The sequence below is a fragment of the Ruditapes philippinarum genome, unplaced genomic scaffold, assembly GCF_026571515.1.
Source record: "Ruditapes philippinarum isolate M1 unplaced genomic scaffold, ASM2657151v2 ctg5160_1_1_1_1, whole genome shotgun sequence".
Classification (NCBI taxonomy): Eukaryota; Metazoa; Mollusca; class Bivalvia; order Venerida; family Veneridae; genus Ruditapes; species Ruditapes philippinarum.
The window spans coordinates 1-8,520 of record NW_026852688.1 but is presented as its reverse complement, the minus strand read 5'-3'; positions in this window follow the sequence as shown (position 1 = coordinate 8,520).

Below are 8,520 nucleotides of genomic sequence, written 5' to 3'. Positions count from 1 at the left end.
GTTTTCTATGAAGTATTCATTCATTAAACAATCGCTACCTAATGATTTTCCACGTTTTAACATTTTTACGGCATTTTGAACTTCATTTGAAGTAATCGGTTTATCTAACTCATCATACTCAGTTAGTCAGTATTTATCTCATCAAAACAATAATCTTCACAAAAATTTTCAGCCTCAATATTGTTACAATTCGATATATCATTACTTAAAATAGCAAAAGTTCTTTAACTACATCTATTGGAATATCGCTATTGTCTGCAGACGACTTATTTTTAAAATATTTCCAAAACTGCTTCGGTTTACTTTTTTAAATTTTCTATATCGGACATCTTCTTACAATAATATATTCTTTTCTTTTTACGAATAATACTTTTATATTCCGTGTTATATCTTCACAAATTTATTCTATTGATATCATTATTATTTCTATTAAAAACCCTTAAAGCATCCATATTCAAAGTTTTAGCATTGATACATTCTCTATCAAACCAGTCAGAGTTATCTATACACGAGCTATCACTAAAATCGACGTCATCGTTAAAAGTACAACAACGGTTGGACAAATCAATATTATCAATAATACTGTTAAACTCAGGCAATTTTGCAATAAGACCACTGCGAAATTCATTTCTACGGTCACTATTCCATTTATAAATAGCTTCTTGACTATTGTCGCACTTTTTGAAATACTTTTTACAAGATATTGAAAAAATAAAAGTGTATGGTCACTCGATTCATTTGTAGACTGAATAGTAAAATTTTGTATGGATGAAAAGTTACGCTCACTGGTTAATAAATAATCAATGACCGATGCGCCTCTGGGTGGGACATACGTATATTTACATGTCTCGCCAATTCTACCGTTAAAATAATAAGCATTAAGCAGTCGACTGTAAACATTTAGCAGTTGGTATTAAGCAGTTGACAGTTGACAGTAAACAGTAGGCTGTCGTTTATGGAATTTCGTAGTTAACAGAAGAAATAATCTTTTTTTTTCTTTCATTGACTTCAATCTTAATTTCTTTTGTTCAAACTTTACAATCTGATAACGACAAATGGAATACATGTAGGTATAGAAAAGACCCTTTCAATTGTTCAACACTAGCCAAATATATCAGTCTCATATAAACGATGTCAATATATATATTAGGTTCTTCGATTTCGTCTGTTTCTTATTCTTTTTTGAAAACCACTGTTGACTGCACATTATATACTTATATATGCGAGTTTTGTCGATGTCTCGAAATCGTCGCATCCAGAAGAAAATGCAAGAACAGAGTCTATGACACATAAACCAAGACAATCCTCCAACAGGTCACTTGTCTCATGTTTAAGTATAGGCTTGCCTGATGAAGCCGAGAATACAGCTATGGAGCTTCCACAAGTTACACATAGTTTATCTTTGTAGAGGCACATATTTTTTGGTGCCACATCATTGCTATCAATTTTACTTTTCCAAACGACACGCTTCCTTTTTAATGAAAACATTTTCAATGTTTTATCGCGTACGTTCAAAACGTACAGACAGTCTTCTTCAAAACGAAATATCGTAACTAGTTCATTTGTCATGTCTTTATTTGTAATGTTGTAAGATGTAACTGTTACCACATTTCCACATTTATCAAGAACGGTTACTTTTTCTGGTGTGCTTACAGCAAAATTACACAAGTTAACGTCAAAGCCAAATCCAGTTATTTTACTTAACGGTTCACTTGTAACGACGCTACCAATTGGTATAAGGCCTTCGTTGCTAACTTTGAATTTGTCGATTTGAAACCCAGGGTCCTTGACAGTAGCTATCTCACCTTTGTCCATACTGCAAACAAATATTTTTTGAGCTTTTAAAGTTTTCTTGCCAAAGAAATGTCCATCTAATCCAACAAGAGCTAGTATATATTGGGTTTCTGAAACCATCGCAATGTATCCGTCCCCTAAATAGACTAGGTTTGAGAATTTTAAAGAAGAAGTGAAATCATTCTTTCTAAAAGCCGACATTTGAACAGTTCTGTTAATGAATTGTTTAGGCTCTGTATCGCTTTGGTACACACGTGTACATTCTTCATTTGGTTTTGCTAACACATTTGTGCTTGCTTGTGATGTTACATTTTGCTGCATCTTCTCTTTTTTATCTGATTTCCTCTCATTTTTCTCCGATGTGGTTGATTTGCTTTTATTTTTGTTTGAAGAGAACAGTTTCGCAAAAAATCCTTTACTTTCTGGTTCGTGTTCCTCTTGTTCTCCCATCGACATTTTGGCAGATTTTTCTGAACTCGTGCTATCTAATTTTCCCTTACATTCATGATTCTGGTCTTGCAAAACAGTAGTTTCAGGTCTAACCTCATCAGCAAGAATTTCTTCGGATGACAAATACAATGAAGTACTGTCACGTTTGGTATCAACATCGTCATTTATTACCGCGTAATGTTTTTGCTCTATCAATCCAACTTTGCACAATTCATTTCCAGATTGCATAACTGATTTTTCCAATTTAGAATTTGGAAAAAAGAAATCCTCTAAAACAGGCTCCTTTTCATTGATGATTTCTATAATTTCTTCTTCTATTTCATTAACTTTATTTTCAATATCCGTGGTATCGTCTATTGATATTTTATCAATGAATTCACTGATTGTTGTTTGAAGATCAAGAAATGATTGTTTTTGAACTTCACTTGTACTTCTGATATCTTTAGACTGTTGATCTAGTTTCTCCAAACAGTTATCTTTCAGCTGTGTTATTCTGCCAATGAGTTTTTCATATGTTCCGATTACTTTTTGTTCTAAATCTTTTTTCATCTCAGCAGCCTTCATCTCGTGTTTGGCAAATTGGTGTTCCTTTCTTGAAACACTTTGCTTTAGCGATAAACATCTTAACATCAGCAAATCCTTTTTACCAATAGTACGTGTTTCAATAACTTGACAATCTGAATATTTTGCCTCCTTCAATGCACAGCTGAAGCACATTAGTCGTCTGTGATTTAAACAAAATGCATCTGCTACATCTTGTTCGTGTGTATCACACATTGGTGTGATGGTTGACATTTTGTGCAATATAAATACTAGTTAAAATGTTGATCAGAATATTGCATGTAGTTAATAAATCCCTAGGCACAATTTCTTCACTAAAAGCAACTTTTAGGTAAGTTTATACGTTATGTAAATTCCTTCTTGGAAAACTTTTGATTATTTTTTCCAGGTTATACATGTTGATTTCCTCCCATATTGTATAGAATTTAATCTGTAACCACTACTTTATTCAACTGCACATTTTGTCCTTCTTTCATTATGAAAATCTTTGTATTTTGTTTCAATAGCAAAACTTTAATGGGTGATTTTGTCTAAATAGATTGTGACAAAATTATGGATCCTTTCCAAAAGAACAAACGGAAGAATGCGATTATAATGTATGCAAATTGTGTAATGTAATACGAACACAAACAGGTAAAATTTTATTTTGAGCTATATTTTTTTATCAAACTATGGTGGCATATTTCTGCCACCAGATAACCATAAACCTAACTTGTTAATTAAGAGGTTAACTAGTTAACCTCTGAATTAACAAGTTAGGGTTATGGTTAACTAGTTACATAACTAGTTAATTTTTTCAATAAATAAAAGATCATAACGGGAAATTAATGCATGTTAGTGCTCCTTTTATTATTGTACCAGGTTAATATTAAGTGGTTAACTAGTTACGTAACTAATTAACAAATTAACTAACTTGTTAATTAAGAGGTTCACTAGTTATGTAACTAGTTAACCTCTAAACTAACTAGTTAATTAAGAGGTTAACTAGTTACGTAACTAGTTATCCTCTTAATTAACTAGTTAGTTAAGTGATTTACTAGTTACGTAACTAGTTAACCACTTAATATTAAGCTGGTAAAATAATAAAAGGATGGCAGTTGTTGTCACTAACATGCGTTTTTTTATTTCCCGTTATGATCTTTTATTTATTGAAAAAATTAACCAGTTACGTAACTAGTTACTGATCAGGATCCATACTGTTCGCTATCAGTTTCTCTACTTGTAATAGAGTTGGTTAGCGAAAAGCATGGATCCTGATCAGAAAGCGCAGGCTGGTCTGGATCCATGCTGGTCGCAAACCCATTATGTTGGTTTTGTCGTGACGCGGCTCATATGCTTGTATTTCCGCACACTGCAAACTTTTTTTATTTAAAAAAAGTCAATCCTCATCCAAAATAAAGATTTATAACAATATCATTTCATTTTTTATGCAAGTAAAATATACTCCACAAGTAGTCACTATTGAACAATGAATTACGTGTTCAATTTTGATAAATAAATGATTTAAAGCCCTATCAATTTTTATTCAATAACAGCGGACCATGTGATTTTAACAATATTTGTACTCAAAAGGAATTCCATCTATATTCATGCATGTACTTGTCAGATATGCAGGTAATGCGAAATCTAGTAAATCTGTATCCTTTAACTCCTTCTCAAGATTGTGTCTGAAATCAGAAAAACCTTATTTTAGCCTAACAGGATGCGTAGAGAAGATTTTTTTGGGGTTCAAAATGCATAACAATATCCAACAAGAGGGCCATGATGGCCCTGAGGTCGCTCACCCGTATATAGGCTCCCCGCCCCCCTGGCAGGGCCAATTTTAACCCAAGGGCTTTTATTTGAACAAACTTGGTAGACACCCATAAGAAGATGTTTCATGCTAAACATCTAAGCTCTAGCTCATTGGGTTTTTTAAAAGAAGATTTTTTAACTTTGTAAGATGTTTCATGCTTAATATCTAAACTCTGGCTATTTGGGTTTTTTTTCAAAGAAGATTTTTAAGTTTTTGCAATACACATATAAGGAAAATCAATGACGCCAGGGGCGGGGCCAATTTTGACCCCAGGGCTTTTATTTGAACAAACTTTGTAGACACTCACTAGAAGATGTTTCATGCTTAATAGTACTCCACTACTCTTAATATCTAAACTCTAGCTATTTGGGTTTTTTCAAAGAAGATTTTTTAAGTTTTTGCTTTACACATATAAGGAAAATCAATGACCCCCGGGGCAGGGCCAATTTTGACCCCAGGGCTTTTATTTGAACAAACTTGGTAGACACCCATTAGAACATGTTTCGTGCTAAATATCTTAGCTCTAGCTCTTTGAGTTCTTTAAAAGAAGATTTTTTAAGTTTTTACTATATTCATATAGGGAAAATCAATGACCCCCTGGGGCAGGGCCAATTTTGACCCCAGGGCTTTTATTTGAACAAACTTGGTAGACACTCATTAGAAGATGTTTTTAATGCTAAACGTCTTAGCTCTAGCTCTTTGGGTTCTTTAAAAGAAGATTTTTTGAAGTTTTTACAATATGCATATAGGGAAAATCAATGACCCCCTGGGGCGGGGCCAATTTTGATCACAGGGCTTTTATTTGAACAAACTTGGTAGACACTCACCAGAAGATGTTTCATGCCAAATATCTAAGCTCTAGCTCTTAGGGTTTTTTAAAAGAAGATATTTAAAGTTTTTTTCTTTCGGTTGCCATGGCAACCAGAGTTCTGCATGGAATTAAATTCTTTGAACAATTTTTAAAGGTGACCACCAAAGGAACATTCCTGTGAAGTTTGGATGAAATTGGCTTAGTGGTTTATGAGGAGATGTCATTTAAAGTAAAAGTTTACGGACGGACGGACGCCGGACGGACGCTGGACGAAAAGCGATCACAAAAGCTCACCGTCTACAAGTGTATTATTATAGTCGTTGAAATATGAATTTTTTCAAAACGGCTTATATTAAGTTTTTTTATATATATATGATCAGTACATGTGCTGGGATTGACAAATATACATTTTATTTGGATTTTAAAGGCGTTTTGAGCTCCAAACCCCAAGTGTCTGTGTTGCTAAGTACATGTATATTTAAATAATGAAGAACCGCTTGTTGCATGAACTGACATTTTTACAAAATCTGGTAGCCCCATCAAGATTAACAAAAACATCAACAATTTACAATCCGACAATGAATGGTACTAATCTCTTTGTTATTATACTACAGTATAGTAAGTAAATTATGGAGAAAGTAAAAAGTAAAAGTTTGGTTGGTTGGTGTTACGGCAAACCACCACAGTATAGGTCATATGGCGCGGGAACAGGAAAGGTCATTTGGCTTAACTTCGGGCGTTACAAACTTAAAAAAGAACAAAAAACAAAAACAAGAGGGCCATGATGGCCCTGAGGTCGCTAACCTGTATATAGGCCCCCGGAACGGGGCAAGTTTAAACCCCAGGGCTTTTATTTGAACAAACTTGGAAGACACACATTAGAAAATGTTTCATGATGTTTAGTTTACACACATATAATAATGTAAAACCAGCCCCCCCCCCGCCAGGGCCAATTTTAACCCAAGGGCTTTTATTTGAACAAACTTGGTAGACAACCATAAGAAGATGCTTCATGCTAAAATATCTAAGCTCTAGCTCATTGGGTTTTTTAAAAGAAGATTTTTATGTTTTTACTATACAAATATAGTTAAAAACATTGACACCCCAGAGGCGGGGCCAGTTTTGACCCCAGGGCTTTTATTTGAACAAACTTTGTAGACACTTACTAGAAGATGTTTCATGCTTAATATCTAAACTCTAGCTATTTGGGTTTTTTCATAGAAGATTTTTGAAGTTTTCGCTATATAAGGAAAATCAATGACCCCCGGGGCCGGGCAGATTTTGACCCAAGGGAATTTATTTGAACAAACTTGGTAGACACCTATTAGAACATGTTTCATGCTAAATATCTTAGCTCTAGCTCTTTGAGTTCTTTAAAAGAAGATTTTTTAAGTTTTTACTATATATGCATATAGGGAAAATCAATAACCCCCTGGGGCGGGGCCAATTTTGACCCCAGGGCTTTTATTTGAACAAACTTGGTAGACACTCATTAGAAGATGTTTCATGGTAAATATCTTAGCTCTAGCTCTTTGGGTTCTTTAAAAGAAGATTTTTTAAGTTTTTACTATATGCATATAGGGAAAATCAATAACCCCCTGGGGCGGGGCCAATTTTGACCCCAGGGCTTTTATTTGAACAAACTTGGTAGACACTCATTAGAAGATGTTTCATGGTAAATATCTTAGCTCTAGCTCTTTGGGTTCTTTAAAAGAAGATTTTTTAAGTTTTTACTATATGTATATAGGGAAAATCAATGACCCCCTGGGGCGGGGCCAATTTTGACCCCAGGGCTTTTATTTGAACAAACTTGGTAGACACTCACTAGAAGATGCTTCATGCCAAATATCTAAGCTCTAGCTCTCAGGGTTTTTTAAAAGAAGATATTTAAAGTTTTTTCTTTCGGTTGCCATGGCAACCAGAGTTCTGCATGGAATTAAATTCTTTGAACAATTTTTAAAGGTGACCACCAAAGGAACATTCCTGTGAAGTTTGGATGAAATTGGCTTAGTGGTTTATGAGGAGATGTCATTTAAAGTAAAAGTTTACGGACGGACGGACGCCGGACGGACGCCGGACGAAAAGCGATCACAAAAGCTCACCCTGTCACTTTGTGACAGGTGAGCTAAATACAGAGGTCCAAGCCACTTCACCTGCTGGAGTTTAGAGATGCATAGACTCCGGTTGTTCGAAACCATTTTGTCGCCTCTTACGAAAAAAGTAAAAATACAGTACCTTTATACACAGTTCAAAAATAAAAGCAGACCACCGCCAATCTCTCAGAAGGAAGAGCGTTCCATAATTATAGTCCTTGGAAATAAAAAGTAGTAGTAATTCTGGATGTTTAACCTGCGTGGTTGTAGAGCAACAAGTACGGGATTAAATATCATATTTCAAATTCCTCCACAGTTCACGCTTGATATGTTAAATATGTAATACGAACATGGAATGACACCAGAAGATTAAATTTTAGAAACACTTCTAATTTGCATGATGATTAAAGACCGTTCACCAAAGCTAAACTCCTACAACGCAGAAGTAGGTAACTGTGTCTTCTAATGTCAAATTTTAATTTCGAACGAGTGGCTTAAAAGATGAAGATCGAAGCTAGAATATCTTTAAGTAGGACTCTAGGTTATCAATAAAATCAGCGATACAGCGAATTTAAAGGTAAAAGCGAAAAAATACAAAACTAGGCCACTGACTGGTGTTCAAAGACATCCAATGTGAAAGGTTTGGCTGACATCGAGTCAAAGGCGAAACTGCTATCATGTGGAGAAGGCAGTCTATATTATTTGGCTATGTCAAGGGCCACAACTCCGTACTGTGTAATTTGACACGCATTTTTTAAGACAAATCAAACTCAAATTACGTGCAAGTTTGATTCAAATCAATCTAAAATTAAATTGATTTGATGACAATGTGAAATGCAAATTTTTTAACTTTCATGCGCTCTGTATTGCGCAATGATTTTAACAAAGAAACTCATGGCGACGAAATTTCTGTACAAATCATGTTAACAGAATTAACAGAACTGTTATCAACTACATGTATATCAATCAAGATATGCTTTCTGGCCATATTAGGACCCACAAATTTGTAAAGCATG